The following is a 21,029-nucleotide window of genomic DNA, read 5'->3' on the forward strand; positions in this document are numbered from 1 at the left end:
CATCTTGGGGCTTCTATTACTGTAAAACTGTCCTTCACTGTGGCTGTTGCCAATATCATTCTGTTAATTATAACCTTTTGCTTGATCATCATATATTTGTCCCAGTTGCACAGTTGCCTTGAAATTTTCCCACATTAGCCTCTCCAATGGATTTATTAAAACACTCATATTCAAGCCTGGGATTTATGACATATTTTAAAGGATTTTCTCTTTTTCTCGCATCTATTCGAATGTCTAAACGTTTACATTCATCTCCCCAAACTTCCTTACTGTAATATTCTTGAAATTCTGGATGCCCTAAGATTGCCAAACACTCGGCTGGGCAGAAGGATATTTTTTCTTTTAGCACAGTTTTGTGAGTAATATTGGGCACGATGCATATAATCATATTGGTTGGGCACTACTGTAAGCTTGATCAGAGGCGATGGTGAACATAACACGCAATTAGACATTCCTGATTGTTTTGCTGTATGCTCTGCCCACTTGATCCAATCATTATGGTATGCATTCTCCAGTAATCTTTCATTTTCCAATAATGGGTCTACTTCATAGTCTGTATCATTATAGATGTCAAAGGAGGTCCCTAGTGGCAATTTTATAGACCTCTTTTTAATGGATTTATTTACTTGAGTACCTCACGTCGAATCAGTAGCATTATGGAGAACATTCGGGAGACCACTCAAGGGCTGAGAAGTCAGTTGTGAGAGACTGTATTTAGATATCCTGAATAGATTGCAGGTAATGCATAAACTCTGATGGAATCAGCTTTGATTTAAATATTGACATTATCTTTTCAACATGTTCCTTTCAAACAGCAAGGAAACGCGTAGACGAGGATGGGTTTCAAAACAACACATTCAGAGCACGATGGATTAGCAGTTCATTGCCTTAACCACTCAGCCATTTTAGATGAATGTTTGGCTATTTTGTAGTCTAGCTAGATAGCTTTCCTGAATAGATTGCAGGTAATGCATAAACTCTGATGGAATTAGCTTTGATTAAAATATTGACATTATCTTTTCAAGATGTTCCTTTCAAACAGCAAGGAAACACGTTGAGGAGGATGGGTTTCAAAACCACACGTGCAGCGCAAAATGGATTTCAAAGCCACACAAGAGGAGCGCAACAGATTTGCAGTCCATCACCTAAACCGATTGGCCTCTTTTAGAAAGATGACTTGCTATTTTGTAGTCTAGTTAGATAGCTCTCTTGAAAAGGACACAGCTAATGCACAAACTCGACGAGGATGGGATTCGAACCCACGCGTGCAGAGCACAATGGATTAGCAGTCCATCGCCTTAACCACTCGGCCACCTCATCATGTTTGAGCAAGTTCCTTGCTCTTTTGTAGAGTAGTTAGCTTTCCTGAAAAGATTGGCGTTAAGCTATGAACTCTGATGGAATTAGCTTTGATTTAAATATTGACATTATCTTTTCAACATGTTCCTTTCAAACAGCAAGGAAACATGTTGACGAGGATGGGTTTCAAAACAACACATGCCGAGCACAATGGAGTAGCAGTTCATCACCTTAACCACTCAGCCACCTTGTCATTTTTAGCTAGATGGCTTGCTATTTTGTAGTGCAGTTAGAAAGCTTTCTTGAAAAGATTGGAGGTGAGCTATAAACTCTGATGGAATTAGCTTTGATTTAAATACTGACATTATCTTTTCAACATGTGGCTTGCAGACACCAAAGGAGTGCGTCAACAAGGATTTGTTTCAAACCCACATGAGCAGAGCACAATGGATTAGCAAACTTTCGCTTTACCACTCGGCCACCTCTTCGTGTTTAGATGATTTTCTTGCTATTTTGTGATGTAGTTAGATAGCTTTTCTGAATAGATTAAAGGTAAAGCATAACTTCTGATGTAATTACCTGTGTGTCTATTAGCAAACTATCGCCTTAACCACCTCATCATGTTTTGGTTAGTTTTTTTTTTTTTTTTTTGGCTATTTTGTGGTGTTTTTTTAATAGATTGCAGGTAAGGCATAAACTCTGATGGAATTAGCTTTGATTTAAATATTGACATTATCTTTTCAACATGTTGCTTTCAGACACCAAAGGAGTGCGTCAATGAGGATTGGTATCGAACACACACGTGCAGGGTACAGTGGATTAGCAAACTATTGCCTTAACCACTCGGCCACTGTCGTTTAATATTGAAGTCTCTTTCCCTCTATGCAAGAAAACTCTCGAAGTCAGGAGTTCCAGATGTCAACGGTTAGGCTTTATTGAGCAAAACAACAAAACCTGAGATGCCAGCTGTCCATCTGACTCTCTCATTCCAAACTTTCATCTTTATACACTTCTGTTATCATGAAGTACCTCATAAGCACACCTCTCTTGTCATTTTAGCCAATGGTCGTGCTTTTCCACTTTTTCTGTCCGCCACCATTATTTCACAGACCCTCCAGCTTCTTTTTAATGGTGGCATTCTGGCAGTCAGTCTATTTTTATAAAAAGAACTTTTAAATTCATTTATTATGAAAGTATACATTTTATGTAAACATAATAGAGTAGTTTAAGCGTAATAACTTGACTGCTGGCTGTGCCATCCAGTGCTTGAGGAATGCTTTCTCTGCTTTGTACCATTGTGTTTGTCACAGCTGAGTGCACGTCACAGCATAAGCACTTAGGCCTAACAGCCTCCTATTCTTTTTCCTGGATTACATAATGCCCAGACTATTCTACATAAGTACCTTTTCTATGTTTGATATATAAAAATATACTATATATTCCTCCCTTTGAGACTTCTCAAAGTCTCACCTCTATTGCCCTTACCCAGAATGCAACCTCACAAGTCGGTATCCTTCATTCCTGCCAAGTGACCAATGTAGGTCACACATTCTTCTAACAATGACTTCTCTTATGGATCTGCACTCCGGAGGAGAAATAAGACCAAACATCTGCCCCCACATTTGGCTAGGAGGAAGTAAAAGATCTCATCTCCCTAACTAAATCTTTTTTGGGGGTAACACAAATCATCAACAAATCGACTTCCTGTATAAAAGCCTGTGTGTGCAGATTTAGCCTTGCATTATGTAGAGTACATCAGTGATATGACTTATTTCAGTAGGTTAACATACTTCAGTGATTAAATAATATCAGCAGTTTACTCAGCATATGATATGTCCCACGGTGCCAGAGGAACTCACAGACATTTCCGGTAGCCTTGAGTGCTATCTGGTGGTGGTGGAGCAGACAGCGGGTTTTTAAACCACCAGTTGAGTCTTGCCCTTGCTGCTAAGCACTGAGGTGCTCGTCGATCCTTTCTTCATTTTGTGATGTTTTATCCTCTGGCCCTCCAGTGGTAATTCCAGTGTTTTTCAAAGTTTAAACATGCATACTATATTTCATTCAACAGCAATTTACTTGGTTAATAGTACCTTCAGAAATGATTCAAACAATAAATGATACTTTTAAAATATTCAAAAAGTACAGATAATTCTTATCCTTCCCTTTTAACTTGGTTGCGTTACCTCATGACACAGATAATGACCTGCTCCATACATACCTTCATCGTCCCCTTTCATTTACTTTATTAAACAACAAACATCGTTTTAAAAGAAATAATAACTTCAGGAAAGGGCATATGCCAAAATAATAAACATTACACCCTCTATCTTCCTGCCTACTCTATCCATTCTAAAGTACTACCTAATTTTGCATAAAAGAAAATACAATGAGTATGCTGACTCCTTTGCTATCCAAAAACAATACAAATTTGAAAATAAAGAGTCAAAAATAAAAGGCTCCCCTTCCCTACCACTTTTTTTTCCCTACCAAGTTTTACATTATTTCGTCCAGTTCATCCAGTCCAGGACCTATGGGACACACGGTGGCCCCAATGTCAATTCCAGATGGCTTTACAGACACATTGATCATCTGTTTGGCTGCAGCACTGGCCAGCATTGATCTGAAGAGAGGCACAACACAACAAAACAACAACACAAAAATAACAATAGCTACAGCTATTATTATTCTCACTTTTTTAAGCCATTCTTTCCAGGATCCAAATAGCTTGTCAAACCAGTTTCCAATATGTTGGTCTCTTGCTGCATATTCAGCCACCTCTTCCCTTAGACCTTTCAGCTTCTTCACTGCTTCAGTAAATGATCCATCAGGAGCTGTATTATTTGGGATATAAGTGCAACAGTCAGCTCCAAACATTACACACACACACACACACACACACACACACACACACACACACACACTCCTTTTTCCGCCAACAGCCAATTTAGTCTATTTTGCCGTGTAAGTTTGCATGTAGCATCTAGCTGTTCTCCTAAGGCCTTCAATGCTTCATCAGTGTAATTAATGAATCTTTGCTGATTGTAATAAATGTAATTAATCCATTCTGTATTCTTATTAACTGGTATCCATACAAATATAGACTCAAAGCCTGATTTGACTTCATCTCTAGCTTTAATTTTATGTGGTATTCCTCTCGGTTGACCAATTGCATCTAAATATACATTAGGGTCTGGCTGGTATGCTCTCTTTGCTCTATATTCTTTATGTGCAATCTCTCTTGATCCTTTTGGAGTTTCAGATTTCTTTGGGTCCCATGTTAACATCGTTATTTCTTGCACTAGCCTTACTCTGGTACATATTCCTTTCCACCCTTTGTTTAATATAGCCCACAATCGTTTTCCTGCACAAATCCAAAAGTAGTCTGCTATTGCTACTGTTTGTTCCTCATATGTTTTTATCACAGGAGAGACCAAAGTTTGGTTTTCACAATCTACAAGGCATCCTTCCACAGATTTATCCATACATCTTGGGGCTTCTATTACTGTAAAACTGTCCTTCACTGTGGCTGTTGCCAATATCATTCTGTTAATTATAACCTTTTGCTTGATCATCATATATTTGTCCCAGTTGCACAGTTGCCTTGAAATTTTCCCACATTAGCCTCTCCAATGGATTTATTAAAACACTCATATTCAAGCCTGGGATTTATGACATATTTTAAAGGATTTTCTCTTTTTCTCGCATCTATTTGAATGTCTAAACGTTTACATTCATCTCCCCAAACTTCCTTACTGTAATATTCTTGAAATTCTGGATGCCCTAAGATTGCCAAACACTCGGCTGGGCAGAAGGATATTTTTTCTTTTAGCACAGTTTTGTGAGTAATATTGGGCACGATGCATATAATCATATTGGTTGGGCACTACTGTAAGCTTGATCAGAGGCGATGGTGAACATAACACGCAATTAGACATTCCTGATTGTTTTGCTGTATGCTCTGCCCACTTGATCCAATCATTATGGTATGCATTCTCCAGTAATCTTTCATTTTCCAATAATGGGTCTACTTCATAGTCTGTATCATTATAGATGTCATAGGAGGTCCCTAGTGGCAATTTTATAGACCTCTTTTTAATGGATTTATTTACTTGAGTACCTCACGTCGAATCAGTAGCATTATGGAGAACATTCGGGAGACCACTCAAGGGCTGAGAAGTCAGTTGTGAGAGACTGTATTTAGATATCCTGAATAGATTGCAGGTAATGCATAAACTCTGATGGAATCAGCTTTGATTTAAATATTGACATTATCTTTTCAACATGTTCCTTTCAAACAGCAAGGAAACGCGTAGACGAGGATGGGTTTCAAAACAACACATTCAGAGCACGATGGATTAGCAGTTCATTGCCTTAACCACTCAGCCACCTCATCATGTTTAGATGAATGTTTGGCTATTTTGTAGTCTAGCTAGATAGCTTTCCTGAATAGATTGCAGGTAATGCATAAACTCTGATGGAATTAGCTTTGATTAAAATATTGACATTATCTTTTCAAGATGTTCCTTTCAAACAGCAAGGAAACACGTTGAGGAGGATGGGTTTCAAAACCACACGTGCAGCGCAAAATGGATTTCAAAGCCACACAAGAGGAGCGCAACAGATTTGCAGTCCATCACCTAAACCGATTGGCCTCTTTTAGAAAGATGACTTGCTATTTTGTAGTCTAGTTAGATAGCTCTCTTGAAAAGGACACAGCTAATGCACAAACTCGACGAGGATGGGATTCGAACCCACGCGTGCAGAGCACAATGGATTAGCAGTCCATCGCCTTAACCACTCGGCCACCTCATCATGTTTGAGCAAGTTCCTTGCTCTTTTGTAGAGTAGTTAGCTTTCCTGAAAAGATTGGCGTTAAGCTATGAACTCTGATGGAATTAGCTTTGATTTAAATATTGACATTATCTTTTCAACATGTTCCTTTCAAACAGCAAGGAAACATGTTGACGAGGATGGGTTTCAAAACAACACATGCCGAGCACAATGGATTAGCAGTTCATCACCTTAACCACTCAGCCACCTTTAGTTAGATGGCTTGCTATTTTGTAGTGCAGTTAGAAAGCTTTCTTGAAAAGATTGGAGGTGAGCTATAAACTCTGATGGAATTAGCTTTGATTTAAATACTGACATTATCTTTTCAACATGTGGCTTGCAGACACCAAAGGAGTGCGTCAACAAGGATTTGTTTCAAACCCACATGAGCAGAGCACAATGGATTAGCAAACTTTCGCTTTACCACTCGGCCACCTCTTCGTGTTTAGATGATTTTCTTGCTATTTTGTGATGTAGTTAGATAGCTTTTCTGAATAGATTAAAGGTAAAGCATAACTTCTGATGTAATTACCTGTGTGTCTATTAGCAAACTATCGCCTTAACCACCTCATCATGTTTTGGTTAGTTTTTTTTTTTTTTTTTTGGCTATTTTGTGGTGTTTTTTTAATAGATTGCAGGTAAGGCATAAACTCTGATGGAATTAGCTTTGATTTAAATATTGACATTATCTTTTCAACATGTTGCTTTCAGACACCAAAGGAGTGCGTCAATGAGGATCGGTATCGAACACACACGTGCAGGGTACAGTGGATTAGCAAACTATTGCCTTAACCACTCGGCCACTGTCGTTTAATATTGAAGTCTCTTTCCCTCTATGCAAGAAAACTCTCGAAGTCAGGAGTTCCAGATGTCAACGGTTAGGCTTTATTGAGCAAAACAACAAAACCTGAGATGCCAGCTGTCCATCTGACTCTCTCATTCCAAACTTTCATCTTTATACACTTCTGTTATCATGAAGTACCTCATAAGCACACCTCTCTTGTCATTTTAGCCAATGGTCGTGCTTTTCCACTTTTTCTGTCCGCCACCATTATTTCACAGACCCTCCAGCTTCTTTTTAATGGTGGCATTCTGGCAGTCAGTCTATTTTTATAAAAAGAACTTTTAAATTCATTTATTATGAAAGTATACATTTTATGTAAACATAATAGAGTAGTTTAAGCGTAATAACTTGACTGCTGGCTGTGCCATCCAGTGCTTGAGGAATGCTTTCTCTGCTTTGTACCATTGTGTTTGTCACAGCTGAGTGCACGTCACAGCATAAGCACTTAGGCCTAACAGCCTCCTATTCTTTTTCCTGGATTACATAATGGCCAGACTATTCTACATAAGTACCTTTTCTATGTTTGATATATAAAAATATACTATATATTCCTCCCTTTGAGACTTCTCAAAGTCTCACCTCTATTGCCCTTACCCAGAATGCAACCTCACAAGTCGGTATCCTTCATTCCTGCCAAGTGACCAATGTAGGTCACACATTCTTCTAACAATGACTTCTCTTATGGATCTGCACTCCGGAGGAGAAATAAGACCAAACATCTGCCCCCACATTTGGCTAGGAGGAAGTAAAAGATCTCATCTCCCTAACTAAATCTTTCTTGGGGGTAACACAAATCATCAACAAATCGACTTCCTGTATAAAAGCCTGTGTGTGCAGATTTAGCCTTGCATTATGTAGAGTACATCAGTGATATGACTTATTTCAGTAGGTTAACATACTTCAGTGATTAAATAATATCAGCAGTTTACTCAGCATATGATATGTCCCACGGTGCCAGAGGAACTCACAGACATTTCCGGTAGCCTTGAGTGCTATCTGGTGGTGGTGGAGCAGACAGCGGGTTTTTAAACCACCAGTTGAGTCTTGCCCTTGCTGCTAAGCACTGAGGTGCTCGTCGATCCTTTCTTCATTTTGTGATGTTTTATCCTCTGGCCCTCCAGTGGTAATTCCAGTGTTTTTCAAAGTTTAAACATGCATACTATATTTCATTCAACAGCAATTTACTTGGTTAATAGTACCTTCAGAAATGATTCAAACAATAAATGATACTTTTAAAATATTCAAAAAGTACAGATAATTCTTATCCTTCCCTTTTAACTTGGTTGCGTTACCTCATGACACAGATAATGACCTGCTCCATACATACCTTCATCGTCCCCTTTCATTTACTTTATTAAACAACAAACATCGTTTTAAAAGAAATAATAACTTCAGGAAAGGGCATATGCCAAAATAATAAACATTACACCCTCTATCTTCCTGCCTACTCTATCCATTCTAAAGTACTACCTAATTTTGCATAAAAGAAAATACAATGAGTATGCTGACTCCTTTGCTATCCAAAAACAATACAAATTTGAAAATAAAGAGTCAAAAATAAAAGGCTCCCCTTCCCTACCACTTTTTTTTCCCTACCAAGTTTTACATTATTTCGTCCAGTTCATCCAGTCCAGGACCTATGGGACACACGGTGGCCCCAATGTCAATTCCAGATGGCTTTACAGACACATTGATCATCTGTTTGGCTGCAGCACTGGCCAGCATTGATCTGAAGAGAGGCACAACACAACAAAACAACAACACAAAAATAACAATAGCTACAGCTATTATTATTCTCACTTTTTTAAGCCATTCTTTCCAGGATCCAAATAGCTTGTCAAACCAGTTTCCAATATGTTGGTCTCTTGCTGCATATTCAGCCACCTCTTCCCTTAGACCTTTCAGCTTCTTCACTGCTTCAGTAAATGATCCATCAGGAGCTGTATTATTTGGGATATAAGTGCAACAGTCAGCTCCAAACATTACACACACACACACACACACACACACACACACACACACACACACACCTCCTTTTTCCGCCAACAGCCAATTTAGTCTATTTTGCCGTGTAAGTTTGCATGTAGCATCTAGCTGTTCTCCTAAGGCCTTCAATGCTTCATCAGTGTAATTAATGAATCTTTGCTGATTGTAATAAATGTAATTAATCCATTCTGTATTCTTATTAACTGGTATCCATACAAATATAGACTCAAAGCCTGATTTGACTTCATCTCTAGCTTTAATTTTATGTGGTATTCCTCTCGGTTGACCAATTGCATCTAAATATACATTAGGGTCTGGCTGGTATGCTCTCTTTGCTCTATATTCTTTATGTGCAATCTCTCTTGATCCTTTTGGAGTTTCAGATTTCTTTGGGTCCCATGTTAACATCGTTATTTCTTGCACTAGCCTTACTCTGGTACATATTCCTTTCCACCCTTTGTTTAATATAGCCCACAATCGTTTTCCTGCACAAATCCAAAAGTAGTCTGCTATTGCTACTGTTTGTTCCTCATATGTTTTTATCACAGGAGAGACCAAAGTTTGGTTTTCACAATCTACAAGGCATCCTTCCACAGATTTATCCATACATCTTGGGGCTTCTATTACTGTAAAACTGTCCTTCACTGTGGCTGTTGCCAATATCATTCTGTTAATTATAACCTTTTGCTTGATCATCATATATTTGTCCCAGTTGCACAGTTGCCTTGAAATTTTCCCACATTAGCCTCTCCAATGGATTTATTAAAACACTCATATTCAAGCCTGGGATTTATGACATATTTTAAAGGATTTTCTCTTTTTCTCGCATCTATTCGAATGTCTAAACGTTTACATTCATCTCCCCAAACTTCCTTACTGTAATATTCTTGAAATTCTGGATGCCCTAAGATTGCCAAACACTCGGCTGGGCAGAAGGATATTTTTTCTTTTAGCACAGTTTTGTGAGTAATATTGGGCACGATGCATATAATCATATTGGTTGGGCACTACTGTAAGCTTGATCAGAGGCGATGGTGAACATAACACGCAATTAGACATTCCTGATTGTTTTGCTGTATGCTCTGCCCACTTGATCCAATCATTATGGTATGCATTCTCCAGTAATCTTTCATTTTCCAATAATGGGTCTACTTCATAGTCTGTATCATTATAGATGTCATAGGAGGTCCCTAGTGGCAATTTTATAGACCTCTTTTTAATGGATTTATTTACTTGAGTACCTCACGTCGAATCAGTAGCATTATGGAGAACATTCGGGAGACCACTCAAGGGCTGAGAAGTCAGTTGTGAGAGACTGTATTTAGATATCCTGAATAGATTGCAGGTAATGCATAAACTCTGATGGAATCAGCTTTGATTTAAATATTGACATTATCTTTTCAACATGTTCCTTTCAAACAGCAAGGAAACGCGTAGACGAGGATGGGTTTCAAAACAACACATTCAGAGCACGATGGATTAGCAGTTCATTGCCTTAACCACTCAGCCACCTCATCATGTTTAGATGAATGTTTGGCTATTTTGTAGTCTAGCTAGATAGCTTTCCTGAATAGATTGCAGGTAATGCATAAACTCTGATGGAATTAGCTTTGATTAAAATATTGACATTATCTTTTCAAGATGTTCCTTTCAAACAGCAAGGAAACACGTTGAGGAGGATGGGTTTCAAAACCACACGTGCAGCGCAAAATGGATTTCAAAGCCACACAAGAGGAGCGCAACGGATTTGCAGTCCATCACCTAAACCGATTGGCCTCTTTTAGAAAGATGACTTGCTATTTTGTAGTCTAGTTAGATAGCTCTCTTGAAAAGGACACAGCTAATGCACAAACTCGACGAGGATGGGATTCGAACCCACGCGTGCAGAACACAATGGATTAGCAGTCCATCGCCTTAACCACTCGGCCACCTCATCATGTTTGAGCAAGTTCCTTGCTCTTTTGTAGAGTAGTTAGCTTTCCTGAAAAGATTGGCGTTAAGCTATGAACTCTGATGGAATTAGCTTTGATTTAAATATTGACATTATCTTTTCAACATGTTCCTTTCAAACAGCAAGGAAACATGTTGACGAGGATGGGTTTCAAAACAACACATGCCGAGCACAATGGATTAGCAGTTCATCACCTTAACCACTCAGCCACCTTGTCATCTTTAGTTAGATGGCTTGCTATTTTGTAGTGCAGTTAGAAAGCTTTCTTGAAAAGATTGGAGGTGAGCTATAAACTCTGATGGAATTAGCTTTGATTTAAATACTGACATTATCTTTTCAACATGTGGCTTGCAGACACCAAAGGAGTGCGTCAACAAGGATTTGTTTCAAACCCACATGAGCAGAGCACAATGGATTAGCAAACTTTCGCTTTACCACTCGGCCACCTCTTCGTGTTTAGATGATTTTCTTGCTATTTTGTGATGTAGTTAGATAGCTTTTCTGAATAGATTAAAGGTAAAGCATAACTTCTGATGTAATTACCTGTGTGTCTATTAGCAAACTATCGCCTTAACCACCTCATCATGTTTTGGTTAGTTTTTTTTTTTTTTTTTTGGCTATTTTGTGGTGTTTTTTTAATAGATTGCAGGTAAGGCATAAACTCTGATGGAATTAGCTTTGATTTAAATATTGACATTATCTTTTCAACATGTTGCTTTCAGACACCAAAGGAGTGCGTCAATGAGGATCGGTATCGAACACACACGTGCAGGGTACAGTGGATTAGCAAACTATTGCCTTAACCACTCGGCCACTGTCGTTTAATATTGAAGTCTCTTTCCCTCTATGCAAGAAAACTCTCGAAGTCAGGAGTTCCAGATGTCAACGGTTAGGCTTTATTGAGCAAAACAACAAAACCTGAGATGCCAGCTGTCCATCTGACTCTCTCATTCCAAACTTTCATCTTTATACACTTCTGTTATCATGAAGTACCTCATAAGCACACCTCTCTTGTCATTTTAGCCAATGGTCGTGCTTTTCCACTTTTTCTGTCCGCCACCATTATTTCACAGACCCTCCAGCTTCTTTTTAATGGTGGCATTCTGGCAGTCAGTCTATTTTTATAAAAAGAACTTTTAAATTCATTTATTATGAAAGTATACATTTTATGTAAACATAATAGAGTAGTTTAAGCGTAATAACTTGACTGCTGGCTGTGCCATCCAGTGCTTGAGGAATGCTTTCTCTGCTTTGTACCATTGTGTTTGTCACAGCTGAGTGCACGTCACAGCATAAGCACTTAGGCCTAACAGCCTCCTATTCTTTTTCCTGGATTACATAATGCCCAGACTATTCTACATAAGTACCTTTTCTATGTTTGATATATAAAAATATACTATATATTCCTCCCTTTGAGACTTCTCAAAGTCTCACCTCTATTGCCCTTACCCAGAATGCAACCTCACAAGTCGGTATCCTTCATTCCTGCCAAGTGACCAATGTAGGTCACACATTCTTCTAACAATGACTTCTCTTATGGATCTGCACTCCGGAGGAGAAATAAGACCAAACATCTGCCCCCACATTTGGCTAGGAGGAAGTAAAAGATCTCATCTCCCTAACTAAATCTTTCTTGGGGGTAACACAAATCATCAACAAATCGACTTCCTGTATAAAAGCCTGTGTGTGCAGATTTAGCCTTGCATTATGTAGAGTACATCAGTGATATGACTTATTTCAGTAGGTTAACATACTTCAGTGATTAAATAATATCAGCAGTTTACTCAGCATATGATATGTCCCACGGTGCCAGAGGAACTCACAGACATTTCCGGTAGCCTTGAGTGCTATCTGGTGGTGGTGGAGCAGACAGCGGGTTTTTAAACCACCAGTTGAGTCTTGCCCTTGCTGCTAAGCACTGAGGTGCTCGTCGATCCTTTCTTCATTTTGTGATGTTTTATCCTCTGGCCCTCCAGTGGTAATTCCAGTGTTTTTCAAAGTTTAAACATGCATACTATATTTCATTCAACAGCAATTTACTTGGTTAATAGTACCTTCAGAAATGATTCAAACAATAAATGATACTTTTAAAATATTCAAAAAGTACAGATAATTCTTATCCTTCCCTTTTAACTTGGTTGCGTTACCTCATGACACAGATAATGACCTGCTCCATACATACCTTCATCGTCCCCTTTCATTTACTTTATTAAACAACAAACATCGTTTTAAAAGAAATAATAACTTCAGGAAAGGGCATATGCCAAAATAATAAACATTACACCCTCTATCTTCCTGCCTACTCTATCCATTCTAAAGTACTACCTAATTTTGCATAAAAGAAAATACAATGAGTATGCTGACTCCTTTGCTATCCAAAAACAATACAAATTTGAAAATAAAGAGTCAAAAATAAAAGGCTCCCCTTCCCTACCACTTTTTTTTCCCTACCAAGTTTTACATTATTTCGTCCAGTTCATCCAGTCCAGGACCTATGGGACACACGGTGGCCCCAATGTCAATTCCAGATGGCTTTACAGACACATTGATCATCTGTTTGGCTGCAGCACTGGCCAGCATTGATCTGAAGAGAGGCACAACACAACAAAACAACAACACAAAAATAACAATAGCTACAGCTATTATTATTCTCACTTTTTTAAGCCATTCTTTCCAGGATCCAAATAGCTTGTCAAACCAGTTTCCAATATGTTGGTCTCTTGCTGCATATTCAGCCACCTCTTCCCTTAGACCTTTCAGCTTCTTCACTGCTTCAGTAAATGATCCATCAGGAGCTGTATTATTTGGGATATAAGTGCAACAGTCAGCTCCAAACATTACACACACACACACACACACACACACACACCTCCTTTTTCCGCCAACAGCCAATTTAGTCTATTTTGCCGTGTAAGTTTGCATGTAGCATCTAGCTGTTCTCCTAAGGCCTTCAATGCTTCATCAGTGTAATTAATGAATCTTTGCTGATTGTAATAAATGTAATTAATCCATTCTGTATTCTTATTAACTGGTATCCATACAAATATAGACTCAAAGCCTGATTTGACTTCATCTCTAGCTTTAATTTTATGTGGTATTCCTCTCGGTTGACCAATTGCATCTAAATATACATTAGGGTCTGGCTGGTATGCTCTCTTTGCTCTATATTCTTTATGTGCAATCTCTCTTGATCCTTTTGGAGTTTCAGATTTCTTTGGGTCCCATGTTAACATCGTTATTTCTTGCACTAGCCTTACTCTGGTACATATTCCTTTCCACCCTTTGTTTAATATAGCCCACAATCGTTTTCCTGCACAAATCCAAAAGTAGTCTGCTATTGCTACTGTTTGTTCCTCATATGTTTTTATCACAGGAGAGACCAAAGTTTGGTTTTCACAATCTACAAGGCATCCTTCCACAGATTTATCCATACATCTTGGGGCTTCTATTACTGTAAAACTGTCCTTCACTGTGGCTGTTGCCAATATCATTCTGTTAATTATAACCTTTTGCTTGATCATCATATATTTGTCCCAGTTGCACAGTTGCCTTGAAATTTTCCCACATTAGCCTCTCCAATGGATTTATTAAAACACTCATATTCAAGCCTGGGATTTATGACATATTTTAAAGGATTTTCTCTTTTTCTCGCATCTATTCGAATGTCTAAACGTTTACATTCATCTCCCCAAACTTCCTTACTGTAATATTCTTGAAATTCTGGATGCCCTAAGATTGCCAAACACTCGGCTGGGCAGAAGGATATTTTTTCTTTTAGCACAGTTTTGTGAGTAATATTGGGCACGATGCATATAATCATATTGGTTGGGCACTACTGTAAGCTTGATCAGAGGCGATGGTGAACATAACACGCAATTAGACATTCCTGATTGTTTTGCTGTATGCTCTGCCCACTTGATCCAATCATTATGGTATGCATTCTCCAGTAATCTTTCATTTTCCAATAATGGGTCTACTTCATAGTCTGTATCATTATAGATGTCATAGGAGGTCCCTAGTGGCAATTTTATAGACCTCTTTTTAATGGATTTATTTACTTGAGTACCTCACGTCGAATCAGTAGCATTATGGAGAACATTCGGGAGACCACTCAAGGGCTGAGAAGTCAGTTGTGAGAGACTGTATTTAGATATCCTGAATAGATTACAGGTAATGCATAAACTCTGATGGAATCAGCTTTGATTTAAATATTGACATTATCTTTTCAACATGTTCCTTTCAAACAGCAAGGAAACGCGTAGACGAGGATGGGTTTCAAAACAACACATTCAGAGCACGATGGATTAGCAGTTCATTGCCTTAACCACTCAGCCACCTCATCATGTTTAGATGAATGTTTGGCTATTTTGTAGTCTAGCTAGATAGCTTTCCTGAATAGATTGCAGGTAATGCATAAACTCTGATGGAATTAGCTTTGATTAAAATATTGACATTATCTTTTCAAGATGTTCCTTTCAAACAGCAAGGAAACACGTTGAGGAGGATGGGTTTCAAAACCACACGTGCAGCGCAAAATGGATTTCAAAGCCACACAAGAGGAGCGCAACGGATTTGCAGTCCATCACCTAAACCGATTGGCCTCTTTTAGAAAGATGACTTGCTATTTTGTAGTCTAGTTAGATAGCTCTCTTGAAAAGGACACAGCTAATGCACAAACTCGACGAGGATGGGATTCGAACCCACGCGTGCAGAGCACAATGGATTAGCAGTCCATCGCCTTAACCACTCGGCCACCTCATCATGTTTGAGCAAGTTCCTTGCTCTTTTGTAGAGTAGTTAGCTTTCCTGAAAAGATTGGCGTTAAGCTATGAACTCTGATGGAATTAGCTTTGATTTAAATATTGACATTATCTTTTCAACATGTTCCTTTCAAACAGCAAGGAAACATGTTGACGAGGATGGGTTTCAAAACAACACATGCCGAGCACAATGGATTAGCAGTTCATCACCTTAACCACTCAGCCACCTTGTCATCTTTAGTTAGATGGCTTGCTATTTTGTAGTGCAGTTAGAAAGCTTTCTTGAAAAGATTGGAGGTGAGCTATAAACTCTGATGGAATTAGCTTTGATTTAAATACTGACATTATCTTTTCAACATGTGGCTTGCAGACACCAAAGGAGTGCGTCAACAAGGATTTGTTTCAAACCCACATGAGCAGAGCACAATGGATTAGCAAACTTTCGCTTTACCACTCGGCCACCTCTTCGTGTTTAGATGATTTTCTTGCTATTTTGTGATGTAGTTAGATAGCTTTTCTGAATAGATTAAAGGTAAAGCATAACTTCTGATGTAATTACCTGTGTGTCTATTAGCAAACTATCGCCTTAACCACCTCATCATGTTTTGGTTAGTTTTTTTTTTTTTTTTTTGGCTATTTTGTGGTGTTTTTTTAATAGATTGCAGGTAAGGCATAAACTCTGATGGAATTAGCTTTGATTTAAATATTGACATTATCTTTTCAACATGTTGCTTTCAGACACCAAAGGAGTGCGTCAATGAGGATCGGTATCGAACACACACGTGCAGGGTACAGTGGATTAGCAAACTATTGCCTTAACCACTCGGCCACTGTCGTTTAATATTGAAGTCTCTTTCCCTCTATGCAAGAAAACTCTCGAAGTCAGGAGTTCCAGATGTCAACGGTTAGGCTTTATTGAGCAAAACAACAAAACCTGAGATGCCAGCTGTCCATCTGACTCTCTCATTCCAAACTTTCATCTTTATACACTTCTGTTATCATGAAGTACCTCATAAGCACACCTCTCTTGTCATTTTAGCCAATGGTCGTGCTTTTCCACTTTTTCTGTCCGCCACCATTATTTCACAGACCCTCCAGCTTCTTTTTAATGGTGGCATTCTGGCAGTCAGTCTATTTTTATAAAAAGAACTTTTAAATTCATTTATTATGAAAGTATACATTTTATGTAAACATAATAGAGTAGTTTAAGCGTAATAACTTGACTGCTGGCTGTGCCATCCAGTGCTTGAGGAATGCTTTCTCTGCTTTGTACCATTGTGTTTGTCACAGCTGAGTGCACGTCACAGCATAAGCACTTAGGCCTAACAGCCTCCTATTCTTTTTCCTGGATTACATAATGCCCAGACTATTCTACATAAGTACCTTTTCTATGTTTGATATATAAAAATATACTATATATTCCTCCCTTTGAGACTTCTCAAAGTCTCACCTCTATTGCCCTTACCCAGAATGCAACCTCACAAGTCGGTATCCTTCATTCCTGCCAAGTGACCAATGTAGGTCACACATTCTTCTAACAATGACTTCTCTTATGGATCTGCACTCCGGAGGAGAAATAAGACCAAACATCTGCCCCCACATTTGGCTAGGAGGAAGTAAAAGATCTCATCTCCCTAACTAAATCTTTCTTGGGGGTAACACAAATCATCAACAAATCGACTTCCTGTATAAAAGCCTGTGTGTGCAGATTTAGCCTTGCATTATGTAGAGTACATCAGTGATATGACTTATTTCAGTAGGTTAACATACTTCAGTGATTAAATAATATCAGCAGTTTACTCAGCATATGATATGTCCCACGGTGCCAGAGGAACTCACAGACATTTCCGGTAGCCTTGAGTGCTATCTGGTGGTGGTGGAGCAGACAGCGGGTTTTTAAACCACCAGTTGAGTCTTGCCCTTGCTGCTAAGCACTGAGGTGCTCGTCGATCCTTTCTTCATTTTGTGATGTTTTATCCTCTGGCCCTCCAGTGGTAATTCCAGTGTTTTTCAAAGTTTAAACATGCATACTATATTTCATTCAACAGCAATTTACTTGGTTAATAGTACCTTCAGAAATGATTCAAACAATAAATGATACTTTTAAAATATTCAAAAAGTACAGATAATTCTTATCCTTCCCTTTTAACTTGGTTGCGTTACCTCATGACACAGATAATGACCTGCTCCATACATACCTTCATCGTCCCCTTTCATTTACTTTATTAAACAACAAACATCGTTTTAAAAGAAATAATAACTTCAGGAAAGGGCATATGCCAAAATAATAAACATTACACCCTCTATCTTCCTGCCTACTCTATCCATTCTAAAGTACTACCTAATTTTGCATAAAAGAAAATACAATGAGTATGCTGACTCCTTTGCTATCCAAAAACAATACAAATTTGAAAATAAAGAGTCAAAAATAAAAGGCTCCCCTTCCCTACCACTTTTTTTCCCTACCAAGTTTTACATTATTTCGTCCAGTTCATCCAGTCCAGGACCTATGGGACACACGGTGGCCCCAATGTCAATTCCAGATGGCTTTACAGACACATTGATCATCTGTTTGGCTGCAGCACTGGCCAGCATTGATCTGAAGAGAGGCACAACACAACAAAACAACAACACAAAAATAACAATAGCTACAGCTATTATTATTCTCACTTTTTTAAGCCATTCTTTCCAGGATCCAAATAGCTTGTCAAACCAGTTTCCAATATGTTGGTCTCTTGCTGCATATTCAGCCACCTCTTCCCTTAGACCTTTCAGCTTCTTCACTGCTTCAGTAAATGATCCATCAGGAGCTGTATTATTTGGGATATAAGTGCAACAGTCAGCTCCAAACATTACACACACACACACACACACACACACACACACACACACACACACCTCCTTTTTCCGCCAACAGCCAATTTAGTCTATTTTGCCGTGTAAGTTTGCATGTAGCATCTAGCTGTTCTCCTAAGGCCTTCAATGCTTCATCAGTGTAATTAATGAATCTTTGCTGATTGTAATAAATGTAATTAATCCATTCTGTATTCTTATTAACTGGTATCCATACAAATATAGACTCAAAGCCTGATTTGACTTCATCTCTAGCTTTAATTTTATGTGGTATTCCTCTCGGTTGACCAATTGCATCTAAATATACATTAGGGTCTGGCTGGTATGCTCTCTTTGCTCTATATTCTTTATGTGCAATCTCTCTTGATCCTTTTGGAGTTTCAGATTTCTTTGGGTCCCATGTTAACATCGTTATTTCTTGCACTAGCCTTACTCTGGTACATATTCCTTTCCACCCTTTGTTTAATATAGCCCACAATCGTTTTCCTGCACAAATCCAAAAGTAGTCTGCTATTGCTACTGTTTGTTCCTCATATGTTTTTATCACAGGAGAGACCAAAGTTTGGTTTTCACAATCTACAAGGCATCCTTCCACAGATTTATCCATACATCTTGGGGCTTCTATTACTGTAAAACTGTCCTTCACTGTGGCTGTTGCCAATATCATTCTGTTAATTATAACCTTTTGCTTGATCATCATATATACAGTTGCCTTGAAATTTTCCCACATTAGCCTCTCCAATGGATTTATTAAAACACTCATATTCAAGCCTGGGATTTATGACATATTTTAAAGGATTTTCTCTTTTTCTACTCATTCCCTACATTCTTTTGTCCATTCAAACAACATACATCACAAACTGTAGAACCTTTTGGTATTCCGAATCTAGGTATTACCTCTCTTGTTATAAATTTGATTAGTGTTCCTGACCCCTGATCAGCTGATGGTACTGCTTCCAGCCATCTGCTAAGTCTGCATTTTACTTCAAGCATATAATGCTTTCCATGCACTTTCTTTATCATGTCCACATAATACATAACCAAATGCTTGAATGGTCCTTCTGGCACTGGTATGTGACCTATAGGTGTTTTTATTTCTTTTCTGATATTGTTTTGAGTACAGACTTCACATGTGGACAGAAGATCGTCTATCCTTGCATATAAGTATGGAGACCAATATCCCTGCTGTTTAATTTTCCTTATCACTTCCCCCTTCGCGCAATGGTCAAACCATGCGCATCGTAAATAAAAACATTGAGAAATGTAGTTTATGCAACAATCTGTCCTTCATGAGAATGCCATATACCTTGTGAATTTTCTTTGCACCCCTATTTTCCCATGTAGTATGTTCATATGGACCTTTATTTTGAATTATATCATCCTATTGTGGTTGTGATTCAATAATACTTCAATTGACAGCCAGAAGCCTTCTTGGCTTCTAACTCTACAGCATTATTTCCCTTAATGACAAAGTCATTGCCCTTTTTGTGGGCTTGACATTTAATGATAGCCAATCTTTTAGGTAACATCATTGCAGAAATCAACTGTTCAGTCTGTTCTGCATGTTAAATTAAGCTTCCATTACTTTTTCTAAAACCTCTTTGTTTTCATATTGCTCCAAATAGATGTCCACCATGAGCATAAGCTAAGTCAGTGTAAATGTTAACTGTTTGTCTTTTAGCTAACTGACATGCAGTAGTAAGAGATTTTAATTCTGTTAGTTGAGCAGAACAAGATCGAATGCAATATTGTGAAAATAATCTCTGTCTTTTTTCACAACTGCTTATCTTGCATGATTTCCCAAATGATCCCTAAAACAAAAATTATCAAATCTTTAGTAAAACACAAACTTTGCCTTTCTTTCCCCAACATTCTCTTTACATTTAATACAACTTTCTTTTTCCCGTCATTCTCTTGTTTTATGTTTATTTATTTATTTTTTTATTTACTGTTTCAGCATCATTTAACAATAAGATTTTTTAGTTATTATTCTTTTATACTTCTCAGCATTTTTTGACAAATGATTCAGTTAAATGGCAAAACCAAGATTCACGGTGCAGAAACTGCAGGCCTCTAAAGTGATACTTTCATGGATATATCTCCAAATAGAAATAGTTTACTAGAAAAAGATACTCAATCAACTCTTTGTAGCACCCACTAACCTTTTTCTTTAAAGTGAGGGTATTCTCTGGAAAATTTGGGGGAGTAACCAATCCAATAGGTAACTCTAACTTTGCCATCAAGTTTGTAATATTTACTCTTTAAATCAATAAATCAGCGGTTAGATGCTGGATTTAAATTTAGACCCTCAGAACAATTTAGACCTGGGTATTCAACCCATTGATGGCAGTCTGGTAAATTATAAATCTCATTGATGGTATAAGACTGAAATCAACTTATCCAGAGAGATTTGAATCCACATTTGAAATGTTAAATCAGTAATGATTACCAGCAGTCATGTGAGCGGGAGGATCAATCGTATAAAAGCCCACATCATTCTCAATGT

At 38.1% G+C, this 21,029-nt stretch overlaps 4 non-coding genes across 4 annotated transcripts; all 4 read right to left on the reverse strand.

Moving 5' to 3' along the window:
• Positions 1–1,238: 1,238 nt before the first annotated feature.
• On the reverse strand, positions 1,239–1,320 carry trnas-gcu (transfer RNA serine (anticodon GCU)). The gene has a single exon. It is a non-coding gene; the product is annotated as a tRNA-Ser (tRNA).
• A 4,709-nt stretch (positions 1,321–6,029) lies between these two features.
• trnas-gcu (transfer RNA serine (anticodon GCU)) lies at positions 6,030–6,111 on the reverse strand. The gene has a single exon. It is a non-coding gene; the product is annotated as a tRNA-Ser (tRNA).
• A 4,702-nt stretch (positions 6,112–10,813) lies between these two features.
• Positions 10,814–10,895, reverse strand: trnas-gcu (transfer RNA serine (anticodon GCU)). Its single transcript has one exon. It is a non-coding gene; the product is annotated as a tRNA-Ser (tRNA).
• A 4,694-nt stretch (positions 10,896–15,589) lies between these two features.
• trnas-gcu (transfer RNA serine (anticodon GCU)) lies at positions 15,590–15,671 on the reverse strand. The gene has a single exon. It is a non-coding gene; the product is annotated as a tRNA-Ser (tRNA).
• Between the last annotated feature and the right edge of the window lie 5,358 nt (positions 15,672–21,029).

The sequence above is a fragment of the Myxocyprinus asiaticus genome, chromosome 48, assembly GCF_019703515.2.
Source record: "Myxocyprinus asiaticus isolate MX2 ecotype Aquarium Trade chromosome 48, UBuf_Myxa_2, whole genome shotgun sequence".
NCBI lineage: Eukaryota > Metazoa > Chordata > Actinopteri > Cypriniformes > Catostomidae > Myxocyprinus > Myxocyprinus asiaticus.